This window comes from Salmo trutta, chromosome 10 (genome assembly GCF_901001165.1).
Source record: "Salmo trutta chromosome 10, fSalTru1.1, whole genome shotgun sequence".
In the NCBI taxonomy this organism is placed as follows: Eukaryota; Metazoa; Chordata; class Actinopteri; order Salmoniformes; family Salmonidae; genus Salmo; species Salmo trutta.
Genome location: NC_042966.1, coordinates 33,407,596 through 33,420,415, shown reverse-complemented (window position 1 = coordinate 33,420,415; position 12,820 = coordinate 33,407,596). Strand labels below are relative to the sequence as shown.

At 40.3% G+C, this 12,820-nt stretch overlaps 1 pseudogene; it reads left to right on the top strand.

The window, feature by feature from the left end:
• Nucleotides 1-6,667, top strand: part of LOC115201587 (DNA primase large subunit-like) — a 104,165-nt pseudogene extending 97,498 nt beyond the window's left edge.
• Nucleotides 6,668-12,820: the final 6,153 nt, after the last annotated feature.

The following is a 12,820-nucleotide window of genomic DNA, read 5'->3' as shown; positions in this document are numbered from 1 at the left end:
AAATGTTAGGTTACAGCCTTATTCTAAAATGTATTAAATAGTTTTTTTCCTTCATCAATCTACACACAATACCCCATAATGACAAAGTCTTCTTGGGTATGACGCTACAAGCTTGGCACACCAGTATTTGGGGAGTTTCCCACATTCTTCTCTGCAGATTCTCTCAAACTCTTTCAGGTTGAATGGGGATCGATGCTGCACGGCTATTTTCACATCTCTCCAGAGATGTTCGATTGGGTTCAAGTCCGGGCTCTGGCTGGGCCACTCAAGGACATTCGGAGACTGTCCTTGACTCCTGTGTTGTCTTGGCTGTGTGCTTAGGACCATTGTCCTGTTGGAAGGTGAACCTTCACCCGAGTCTGAGGTCTGGAGCAAGTTTTCATCAAGGATCTCGCTGTACTTTACTCCGTTCAGCTTTGACTCGATCCAGACCAGTCTCCCAGTCCCTGCCGCTGAAAAACATCCCCACATCATGATGCTGCCACCACCATGCTTCACCATAGGGATGGTGCCAGGTTTCCTCCATACGTGACGCTTGGCGTTCAGGCCAAAGAGTTCAATCTTGGTTTCATCAGACTAGAGAATCTTGTTTCTCATGGTCTGAGAGTCTTTAGGTGCCTTTTGGCGAACGTCAAGCGGGCTGTCATGTGCTTTTTACTGAGGAGTGGCTTCCGTCTGGTCACTCTATCATAAAGGCCTGATTGGTGGAGTGCTGTAGAGATGCTTGTCCTTCTGGAAGGTTCTTCCATCTTCACAAAGGAACTCTAGAGCTCTGTCAGTGTGACCATAGGGTTCTTGGTCACCTCCCTGACCCAGCACCTTCTCCCCTGATTGCTCAGTTTGGCCGGGCTGACAGCTTTAGGAAGAGTCTTGGTGGTTCCAAACTTCTTCCATTTAAGAATGATGGAGGCCACTGTGTTCTTGGGGACCTTTAATGTTTGAATTTTTTTATTTAACCCTTTTACCGTGTAAGTTGACTGAACATTTTTTGACTCAAACTTTTTTTGTTACCCTTCCCCAGATCTGTTCCTCAACACAATCCTGTCTTGGAGCGCTACGGACAATTCCTTGAACCTCATGGCTTAGTTTTTTCTTTGACATGCACTGTCAACTGTGGGACATTATATAAACAAGTGTGTGCCTTTCCAAATTATGTACCACAGGTGGAGTCCATTTAAGTTGCAGAAACATCTCAACGATGCTCAATGGAAACAGGATGCACCTGAGCTCAATTTTGAGTCTCATAACAAATAGTCTGGATACTTACGTCAATAAGGTATTTCTGTTCTTTATTTGTTATTAATTTCTCAGTATCGGGTATTTTGTTTAGATTGCTGAGGAATTATTTTTATTTAATCCATTTTAGAATAAGGCTGTAACGTAACAGAGTGTGTAAAAAGTCAAGGGTTTCTGAATAATGTCTGAAGGCACGGTATATACAGTACCAGTCAAAAGTTGGACACACCAACTCATTCAAGGTTTTTTCTTTATTTTTACTATTTTCTACAACTATGAAATAACACATACGGAATCATGTAGTGACCAAAAAAAGTGTGAAACAAATCCAAATATATTTTAGATTCTTCAAAGAAGCCACCCTTTGCTTTGATGACAGCTTTGCATACTCTTGGCATTCTCTCAACCAGCTTCACCTGGAATGCATTTCCAACAGTCTTGAAGGAGTTTCCACATATACTGAGCACTTGTTGATTGCTTTTCCTTCACTCTGTGGTCCAACTCATCCCAAACCATCTCAATTGGGTTGAGGTTGGGTGATTGTGGAGGCCAGGTCATTTGATGCAGCACTCCATCACTCTCCTTCTTGGACAAATAGCCCTTACACAGCCTGGAGGTGTGTTGCGTCATTGTCCTGTTGAAAAACAAATTATAGTCCTGCTAAGTGCAAACCAGATGGGAAGGCGTATCGCTGCAGAATGCTGTGGTAGCCATGCTGGTTAACTGTGCCTTGAATTCTAAATAAATCACTGACAGTGTCACCAGCAAAGCACCCCCACACCATCACACGTCCTCCTCCATTCTTCTTGGTGGGAAACACACCTGCAGAGATCATCCGTTCACCTACAAAGACAAAGCGGGTGGAACCTAAAATCTCTAATTTGGACTCATCAGACCAAAGGAAAGATTTCCACCAGTCTAATGTCCATTGCTCATGTTTCTTGTCCCAAGCAAGTCTATTCTTCTTATTGGTGCCCTTTAGTTGTGGTTTCTTTGCAGAAATTCGACCATGAAGGCCTGATTCACGCAATCTCCTCTGAACAGTTGATGTTGAGATGTGTCTGTAATTTGAACTCTGTGAAGCATTTATTTGGGCTGCAATCTGAGGTGCAGTTAACTCTAATGAACTTATCCTCTGCAGCAGAGGTAACTCTGGGTTTTCCTTTCCTGTGGCGGACCTCATGAGAGCCAGTTTCACCACAGGGCTTGATGGTTTTTAATTATTTGAGCTGTTCTTGGTCTTTTACCAAATAGGGCTGTCTTCTGTATACCACCCCTACCGTGTCACATCACAACTGATTGGCTCAAACGCATTAAGAAGGAAAGAAATTCCACAAATGAACTTTTAACAAGTTACATCTGTTAATTGAAATGCATTCCAGGTGACTACCTCATGAAGCTGGTTGAGAGAATGCCAAGTGTGTGCAAAGCTGTCATCGAGGCAAAGGATGGCTATTTAAAGAATCTCAAATATAAAATATATTTTGATTTGTTTAACACTTTTTTGGTTACTACTTGATTCCATATGTGTTACTTCATAGTTTTGATGTCTTCACTGTTATTCTACATTGTAGAAATAAAGAAAAACCCTGGAATGAGCAGGTGTGTCCAGACTTTTGACTGGTACAGTATGTGTGTATATATTATTATTTTTTACACATATTTAACACCTTTGTTTAGATAGGCACAAAACTACCTCCATAATTCCATTAATTAAGACAACAACAAAAAAGATATCTCTAGCTAAACTGACGGATTTTGATGGCATGTTTTTTTTATATTACTTAGATTGATGCGCCAGTGCGTCCATAGACTAGGGGATTTTAAGATGCTTTGAGAAACCAGGCCCTGGTCGATAGTTTAAGGAAGAAAATAAAAAAAGATCGTTGGGGTTTTGTGCTTCACATTATTGTAACACAAACCCTGTAAATCACTTATTTTTGTTTGATCATTTCTAGTTATCTCCCTCTTTTTATCTGTGCTGTATTTAAGTGTCATGGAAAGCATTATTTCCAGTAATACTTTGAGCCTCACGTTAATGCAATGCTGTGACGTTTCTCCATAATTAGCAACCTTAACACAAACGCTCCATCTATAATAGCAATGTTCATTCTTTTCAGTATTATTTACTTTAGTTTATTTCCTAAATATTTTCTTAACTCTATTTCTTGAACTGCATTGTTGGTTGAAAGGGCTTGTAGTAAATAAGCATTTCACAGCAAGGCCTACACCTGTTGTATTTGGCGCATGTGACAAATAACATTTGATTTGATTTTGATTAGAATTATTCCTGCAACTGCTTATAGCGTCTAGCCAATGCTATTGGTTAACGTCAAATCCTCTCTTATGCAACATTCCTGTTCTATACGAATAATAATTTAAGATCTCTTTATAACTCCCAACACCTCTCATCTCTGTTTTCGCTCTACTTTCCTTTCTTGTTTTCACATGCTGGAGTTGATCGAGGGAATGCACTGACCTGCCAGAAGTACTCTGAGCTGTCACACAGTGTAAGGACGCTTTTCATTCGGGGCCGGATGTAATTGGGGCGGCCTGCCCGCCTTTTGTGAGGGCCTTGGGGAGGACCCTGCTGCACATGCATGAAGTCTCTGGAGGAGCACCAAACTCTGTAATCACATCCATCATTAGCTGTCATAGCCGTTTAAGTTGTATGGGTTTATTATGAGATTTTAAATTAATTTAGCCCTTAATGAGTATTTATTTGATCTAATGTATTTTAGTGGAGGACCTTTGGATCAGCAGTTTCAGTCACGTTCAAGGTTATTAATATCCCTATTTAAGAGGGAGAATGTAAAAAAAATTGTGTGGCAACTTGTTTTCATTGTTCTTTATGTCTGTGCTGTTATGCACGTTGGTCATAGTGATTTCTCTGACATACCGCTAAATCTCGGGGTTTGGTAATGTGTTATTTTCGGGAAGCCATAAAAGCGGCAGTTTGGGAAGTTGGTCTCTCCAATACATGTTGACAATATTCGTCAGATTTACCGTGCTGCGCTGTTTATTCTATTCAAATTGGACGCTCTGCAAACTGACAGAATCGAGAGAGGTGGTGTTTTAAATGTTTCGGTGAGAAGGCAATAATATAGAGATGTCAGTCAGGATTATTTCTTTATCACGTGCCCCTGTCCCTCAGCTTTCAACGCAGTTGAAGTGCCAGAATCCTGGTGAGAATGTGGGCACGTAGCACCCAGATATAAATGTTGACTATCTGCTATGTGACAGTTTAATTTGAGTCTGAGAAGGAGAGAAGGGAGCGGTCTTTGATGTGATGTATTAGCCATCGCTCCGGTGAAAAGTTTATTCAGATGCAGCTAATATCCTCAATCACATTTCAATCTGATAACCCAGAGAGAGTACATGTATAACACTTTATACCTTAATCCCCAATATGTTTTAATGGGACAGATTTCTGATCAATCTGATTCAATAAGGTTTTAGACTACCTAGCCTTTTTTGGTTACTTGAGAGTAAGTCACTATGAAAGTCGGTCCCGATGAAAGCCACTTTGCTTCTTGAAGAGAGGACAGGCAAAGGACACTGTCTGTTGTGACCTAGCTACACCCTTGGGGAGGGGGGGGGGGGGTCACGTTGTTCCTGGTTACCAGCCTAAATTATTATTGGCCGCCTACTGGCTTCAGCTCTACATAACTTCTTTACAACAAAAGTTGCCTTACTTACAATACCAATATATCTAGACTAGATAGTATCATAAATGTCCCTAAACTAGTCCACCATTGCAATTTATCACTTTGCTACTAAGCTTAACGGTTATGATTCATATTTGTGGTGATTGTTTCTCCTCTCATTTATTGTTCTAATATACTCACATTGTCATGGAGAATGATTTCAATGCCTCTAACGTGTTTTTCAGTGAATTCTGACTGACTCGTGAATTTATGAAATTGATGGCAAATCTTTTTGTGCTGTCTTCCAAACTGCACGTTTGTGACATTAATACGCAAAGCATAGCTGTTTTGTGTGGAGGTCTGGGCCATCCCCCAAATCTACAGCCACTCATCTCTAAGTCATCATGGGACACAAAGACGACCAACTAATTTCCCCCGTACCTGCGACTGGGAGAATTCAAACTCGGCTACATGTCCTACCTGGTTCCAGATCTGTGGGTTTGTACAGATAGATCGCAGTCGTTCCTCCGTCCTTGGCAGCGTTTATTAAAGGTCAAAATATAATACTTAAATGATCAAATATTTACACTGGTGATGAATTAAACAATAGAAAGAGTAATGAAATAGTGTCCAGTGGAGCCTCCGATGTGCTTCACCTCGGAATAGGGGAGTGGGCGGAAGGGGCGGGGGCTGCAGCGAAATCATTCAAAGATTGATTTGTTTCTGATCTCTGTTTCGGATTGTTTCATGTTTATGCATTTTGTCATTTTTCACAGCCAGAAGGCCAAGTGCCATTTGCTGTAATGTGGTGAAACTGAGACAGATCAGGGTGTAATGGAAAGCTCTCTACTCAGCAACCTGTGGCTCTGAGATTTTTCCCCCATTCCTAAAAAAAAACCGTTAAAAAAAGTTTGCTGGACAGACCGTGAACAGAGACAGGATAGTAAGCAGGAGAGAGAGTTTTTTTCTTAGATCAGTACTGAACTTGTTTCTTTGATTCTTGTTTTTGTAAGAAGTCTATTTCCGTCGAAGGGCTGCTGAGATATACAGTCTAGTAGTTAGCTAACATTTTCCTAGCTAGACAAAGGAATTGGACAATGATCAAGATGATGGCAGGAGAGAGACTAATCAGGGAGACTTCAAAGCCGGTGTGTTCCATCCCAATCACACAGCCAGGCTTGAAAGATGAGGGAGGAATTGCAGCAGTTCACTACACTTGTTCAATGAAAATTGTAAAATAACTTATTTTTTTTCTTTCTAACATGTCTGTCAAAGCTGACCATCACTACTCTTTCTAGCTCATTAACATTTGAACCGGTATTCATTTTACCATCTGACACCTTACAAAACTTTTTTCTGTTTTGTGTTGTCAGATTGAGGACTCTGGGCTATCGCTCAATCACCCCAAGCAGTACTTCATGGAGAGCCAGAAGCTGTTAGGTGGTCTTGTGGCTGGCGTGAAGGTAGAGGTGAAGCGGGAGGACAACCCCGCCACCAACACGCCCCCTCGCCAGACACCAGGACCAGGGAACCTGTCTCAGGAGGTGGCAGCAGAAATGACAAAGGACCTGGATTCTTTCTTCCAAGGTGCCTGATATTGTCTTACTCAACCCTGATCAAGAGTAATACTTTCTATATTTCTTTAAATTGTTTTGATTAGCTTCCGTTTTACCTCCACATGTACGTAGTCATAAAATGTAATAATATGAAGATCTTCTCTTTTGTGGTTATTTGTTGGTTGACAAATGCAATACAATACCAATCAAAAGCTGAATCTTGACCTCAACCAAAATCTTGGGATTTACCGATAGTAGAACTACAATCCTCAAACCTAAAACACGTTGGAGCGGTTAGATTTACCGACAGTAGAACTACAATCCTCAAACCTAAAACACGTTGGAGCGGTTAGATTGCTGTGATGGATCTTCATTTTCTCTCCTTGTTAAAACTTGACTTTGTTACAATTCCATTTTTTTAATAATCTGTTTGGGAATGGTATTTCCTCAGTTAGTACTCTTCTTCGTGGCCTAGCCAGGTTTAAAAAACGATGGCATATCGCCAGACTCCACACTTTGGCGAGGATTTGCCTCCTCATTGGGCTATGACCAAAAAATATCCCAGCTGCCCCAGAAGCATAATCATTGTTTTTGTTCCCAAGGGATGGATAAAAGTAAATACATTTCCCACTGCTGTATTGCAATAGTTTGGAATACTCTTGTTAATGCAATTTAACCAAACCCACCCTGTCAGGAAATATTAACATTCTTGCAAGGTCTCTTGGCCGAATTACATATTGGGTGCCAATATCTCAAGTGGTGTTGTGAACTTGTAATATTTTAAAATGTTTCTCACATACTTACTCCATTGATTATTCAATTCACATCAGTCCCCATTAAATCATACAATATTAATGAATTCTGCAAAGTGTAACTAGTAAAACTTGATCAATTAAGTTACAGTATCGGGTATAGGGAATAAAATTAGCTCATTGTTGAAAGATTTAAAAACATTTTAGTAAATGTTGAGTTTACACGCTATGGCTATTCCTTGTAGCAGTCAAGACAAACCTGGTGTGACTATCTACTCAAATGGCCCAGAGATCTTTACCAGTTATGGGTTGCACTGTTAGGCACAACCCTTTATGACATGCTTTCCATGGTGGAGTCATTTATTTAAACCCGTGTGTGAAGAAGGCTTGGGTAAGCAAGGTCGACGTGTTCAAGGTCAGTGTTCATGCAGTTTATTTTGGTCTGTCCTGGAAGTTTTCCACAGCCCACACTGCTAGCTATACAATGTCAAGCTTTTTTCGCCTCTTAAAATGTGTCAGCCGTTTCTTGCTGATAACTACTTGGTTGAGAAAAATCTATTTACTATGATTGTGATATGTGTTTGTCTCACCTATTTATCTTAAGATGAATGCCCAAACTATTTTTCTCTCAGTAAGATGGTTTAATTTGAAAAAGATAAAGTATATATCGATACATTGGTCGGTAATTAATGTACAAACTAGTCAAGATGGCCTATATTTAAAGCTGCAATATAACCTTTTGGGTGATCTGACCAAATTCCCATAATATATTTCACAGCAGTTTAGATGGTACAATGAATTTTAGCAACCAGGAAATGCCGGAGCAATTTCTACATAGTGCATCTTTAATGCTTGACCAAATTGGATAATAGCTTATGGTAATGCAGCACAATATTAATTATAACTACAGTAAGTGCCTTGTGATTACTTCCTTTTAGGATTTACTTCTACCCATGGCATGTCCACACTACCTAGGTGCTTCAGTAATGGCATTGTGCTCTCCTCCATCCTTCTCACTGTGCCCTATACAAGCTCTCCTCTCTCTCACTCATTCACTCTGCCCTGGCCTGTACAAGCTCCTCACCCCTCCCTCTGTGCTCTGTAACAAGCTCTGCTGGCTAAATTTAGAGACCCAGAGGAGAGGGACCTGCATTGTGAATGCAAATGGTTCCCCTGGTAGGCCAGGAAAGTAATGGGGCCATTAAGGGACAAATTGAGCTAGTAAATGCTTACACCTTTGTGTAAATGTATACTTCTTTGAAAAAAAATTGTAGCAGTGTGCTGTGTCTAAAGAACTCATGCAATTCAGTTGAAGTCATGGAACGTTCAAGGACTAATGGTAAATAGTACAATAAGATCATACTTACTTTACTTTTATTTTTGATAGCGGATGCTGTGCCTCTGGGTATAAAGTTTGGAGTTAGGTGCAATGTTTTGTGGTAGACTGTTGCTTTTCACTTTGGTATCTCGATGCATAAAAATCTTAATGTATTTTTGTTTTTCAATTGTTGTTATAATGGTATATAAAAGCGCCAGTAACACTTTATTTGGATAGTCTATCTGTAGATGCTCTACAGACTATCAGTAACATTTCAACTATCTACTAACCCTAACCCTTGCTCTATCCCTAACCTTAACCCTTATCCTAACCCTAAACTTAACCTTATCCTAACCCTAAACTTAACTCGAACCTTTACCCTTACCCGAACCCTTATTCTAAACCTAAACTTCACAAGCAGTTGCCTATCAACATATTGTTTGTTGATAGTATGACCATTTTTCATACTTCGGACTATCCAAATAAAGTGTGACCAAAGTGGCACTTAAATTTGGACTTAAAAGTGTTTGTCTACCTGGGCCCGGTTTCCCAAAAGCATCTTAAGGCTAAGTTCATCATTAGAACCTTCGTAGGAGCATCGTTAAATCTCAGAGCTGTTTCCCAAAACCATCAATATTAGCATTCGACTTGAAAACGCTCGTAATCTAACACCTGCCACATAGAAGTGCATCGTTAGACGCTTTTACATCCTCCCAAGTCACTTTATAGACTATCTCCACTAAACATAGAATCATATGGTTTATCCGTCTCTCTGTGACGTACGATATGTTGACTATAAAGTTGCCAATGTCTTTGCAATTGATACAAACAACCGATGTATAAAAAAATGGTTCAAATGAAAAACCAGGAAGACTGCATTATTGTAGAGATACAGTAGGCTATGGGCCTATTTCAATCATATTGAAATACATTTAATGTTCAATAAATGTAGTCCTATTTTGCTACTGGTAATGCTAATTAGCTAAATGCTAAAGCTGTCCGGGATGATATTTGAACTCGCAAACCTGTGGGATGCTAGACGTTCACATTAAACGCACATCCATCCATCCTGACCAACCACCCTACTTTCGTTTTTTGCCTTAATTAACCATCTCTCTTATGTAACCATACCAAACGTAACATATTGTACTAATTTGAGTGTCCCAGATTTGAGTTTACTGTGTTACATCTAGTCTGAGACCAGGCTGCTCTGTGTGGTGTTTTGGAACATGCATTATACATCTTGGGCCGTTGTGGGAAAGATGCATCATTAAAACAGTCATAAGCCTAAGTTCCATTGCTGTCGGGAAATCAGGCCCTGGTTGTTTTATGAACCCATACTTGAAGGGAGCTGTGTCTCATCAGGCTACAGTGCATCGCTGTCTCACGTTTAATGCTGAAGCATTAACGTTTGGCTTGCTAGGAGCCTGCCTGCACCCTGCCACATAGCTGGAATTAAATTAGTTTTTGGAATCCGAGCATGGCGCTTGACAGAGAGGATTTAAGCACAAATTATAAGGCGAGCAGATATGAACAGTGCACAGCCAGGCTACTGTCAGCAAAAGACCTTGATGTTTCATATTTGGTGGAGCTTGACCGCTGCTTTTGACAAAGCTGCCCCCTTCTCTAGCGGCTTGGATCAGTTCACCAGGGCAGCGTTCCCCTCGACAAATGGATTTACAATCATTAGCCATATTATAAACTTCACTGGTTCACAGAGTGATTAGTTCACTTCCATTAGTCAATACATGAACTAGAAGCCTAGTGGGGATGGTTGAATGGGTGCATTCACTACAAAAGGCTGATGGGAAATATATAATATATTCCGTAAAAGCAAGGCCCTGTTTCCTGAAACCCGAGGCACCTTACCCAGCTACACAGGGATAATTTCATTCCATTTATCTTGGGGAGAGTGAGATGAATGGAGCCCCATGTCTTACATGTATATACTGGGCTGCGCGTCTTGGTGTACAAAATTACATTTTCCAAAATGGGTTTCATTTGAGGCTTTAATATTGTCTGGTTCCCCAGCAAATCCCAGTGCTGACGTTGTACACCATTCAAAACCCATTTGCAATGTACAGTATATGCCGGTACACACATTCCCTTATATAAGGGTGCTCTTCTAACAGGCTAGAGCTGCTGAACGTACCCTTGGACCTCACTTCATGATACAAAAAGTTGGCGTAGTATGGCTACAGTACATGAAATATCCTGATTCATCAGTAAAGGCCCACACTATCGATTTACTATAAGTTTACCTCGATTTATTACTAGCCTATTTGTAAAACATGCCTTCTTAGTTTGTTTAATGTCCTCCTTGCTTCAAAGGATTAACATTTGTGAGAGGAAATGAAGTAGGCTACATGGAAGGATGTCCTGTGAAAGCAGGTCCTGTTTCTGTGTCCGCTGTGAAGTCTCAAGCTTATGGTTGGTAATGAGTTCCATTTGTCAGTCTTTCATGAGGTTAATACTGTATGGAGTTGTACGAGTTTGGAAGATTAATTGGTGTGCGTTTGGTTCTATTATTCTCTATGCTTATGGGATTTTTAGGTAATGCTATAGATTCTGCTTGCCATGTTCAGTGGTAGAGAAAGTACTCCATTGTCAAAGTTAAGATACCGTAATAGAAAATGACTCAATGAGGAAAAAGTGTAAAAGTATTTGGTTTTAAATATACTTAAGTATCTTAAGTCAATGTAGTTGCTAAAATATACTTAAGTATCAAACGTATTAATTCTTTCTAATTACTTATATTAAGCAAACCAGACGTCACAATTTTCTTGTTTTTATTTATTTATTGATAGCCAGGCGGACACTCCAACACTGACATAATTTACAAACGAAGCATTTGTGTTTAGTGAGTCTGCCAGATCAGAGGCAGTAGAGATGACCACGGTTGTTCTCTTGATACATGTGTGAATTAGACCATTTTCCTGTTCTGCTAAGCATTCAAAATGTGATGTACTTTTGGGTGTCAAAGAAAATGTATGGAGTAAAAAGTACATTCTTGTTTTTAGGAATGTAGTCAAGTAAAAGTTGTCAAAATATAAATAGTGAAGTACAGATACCACAAAAAATACTTAAGTAGTACTTTAAAGTATTTTTACTTAACCCGCTGGACATGTTATTCTATCTTCTATGCAATGGTGGCCTGTTTTTATAGTTACACACTGTGGTTTGGCTTTTAAAGCATGAACATAAGGGTGATGTTGAATCAGTTTTTCTAAACTATTCCAATCCTCAAAGATCCTGGGGGGGTGGGAGGACCTTCTGCTCTTTAGCCATGTCAGTACCAGACTCCGTTATCTTGATTAAAATATTATCTTGTGGATGCTTTTATCGACTCTTGGTATAATTCCTCCTCTAATCATGCAGAGAGTACACTGGAAGTGTCAGTTGTTTTGGTTCCACAGGGAATCATTTTGCACTTTGAAACACTTCAGTGTTGAACAGAGGTCTGTATTCCTCACTGACACAAGTGTTGTGTCCATTTTAGGTCTTCTTCCTTCCTGTGCATCAAATGTTTCTATCTGCAAAGTACAAAGCGTATTGTAAAGTTGTACATTGCTGTGAAATTGCTCCTTTTACCTGACACTGAAAGTCATAGTGATTGAACCCCATCCAGCCAGAGCCCAACACCCGCTCCCTCTCTTAATGTGTCCTGACGTTGACTAATTAACAGGGGCTACCAGTGCACACGCTGGCCTGCTGAGGATTCAATTCATCTCCTGCTGCCTGGCCGCTTCCTCCTCCTTTTTTCTCTTCCCCCTCTCCTTTTCTTCTTCTCACCTAACCTCGGATTTCTTGCAGAGGAATGAGAGGGGAGAAGTAATGAATGCATCAATGTTGTTGTTAACTAACGTGTGGGTCTCTGTTAGGGAGTTTTGTTTGTTGTGTGTTGACGTGAGGAGGGGAAGTTAGAGGTTGCTGAGGAGGAGGAGGAAGTCGGAATAGATTAGACTGTGCAGCACAGAACTGGTGAAAGTGAATGCTGCACTTGCAGTGTGCTCATAGCTGATGGGGAGAAGAAATGGAGAGACTGACAGACACAGACACACACACACACAGACATATGTGCCAGTGGACTTGCTAATTTCAACATGACGGTGTTCCATTATCATACGATCGACATGGTCCTAAGAGGCCTGCTGATGCTTGGGAGTAGAACCAGACATTTTTATTCTCCCTAAAAGAACCTGTGGTTTCAGAGTAATCAAACATGCTGCTAGAAAGTTTTGCGATTGGGAGAATAGGATGATTGAAGGATGATTCAGAATGGTTTCTTCTTGTGCCTGGAGATAAGATGTC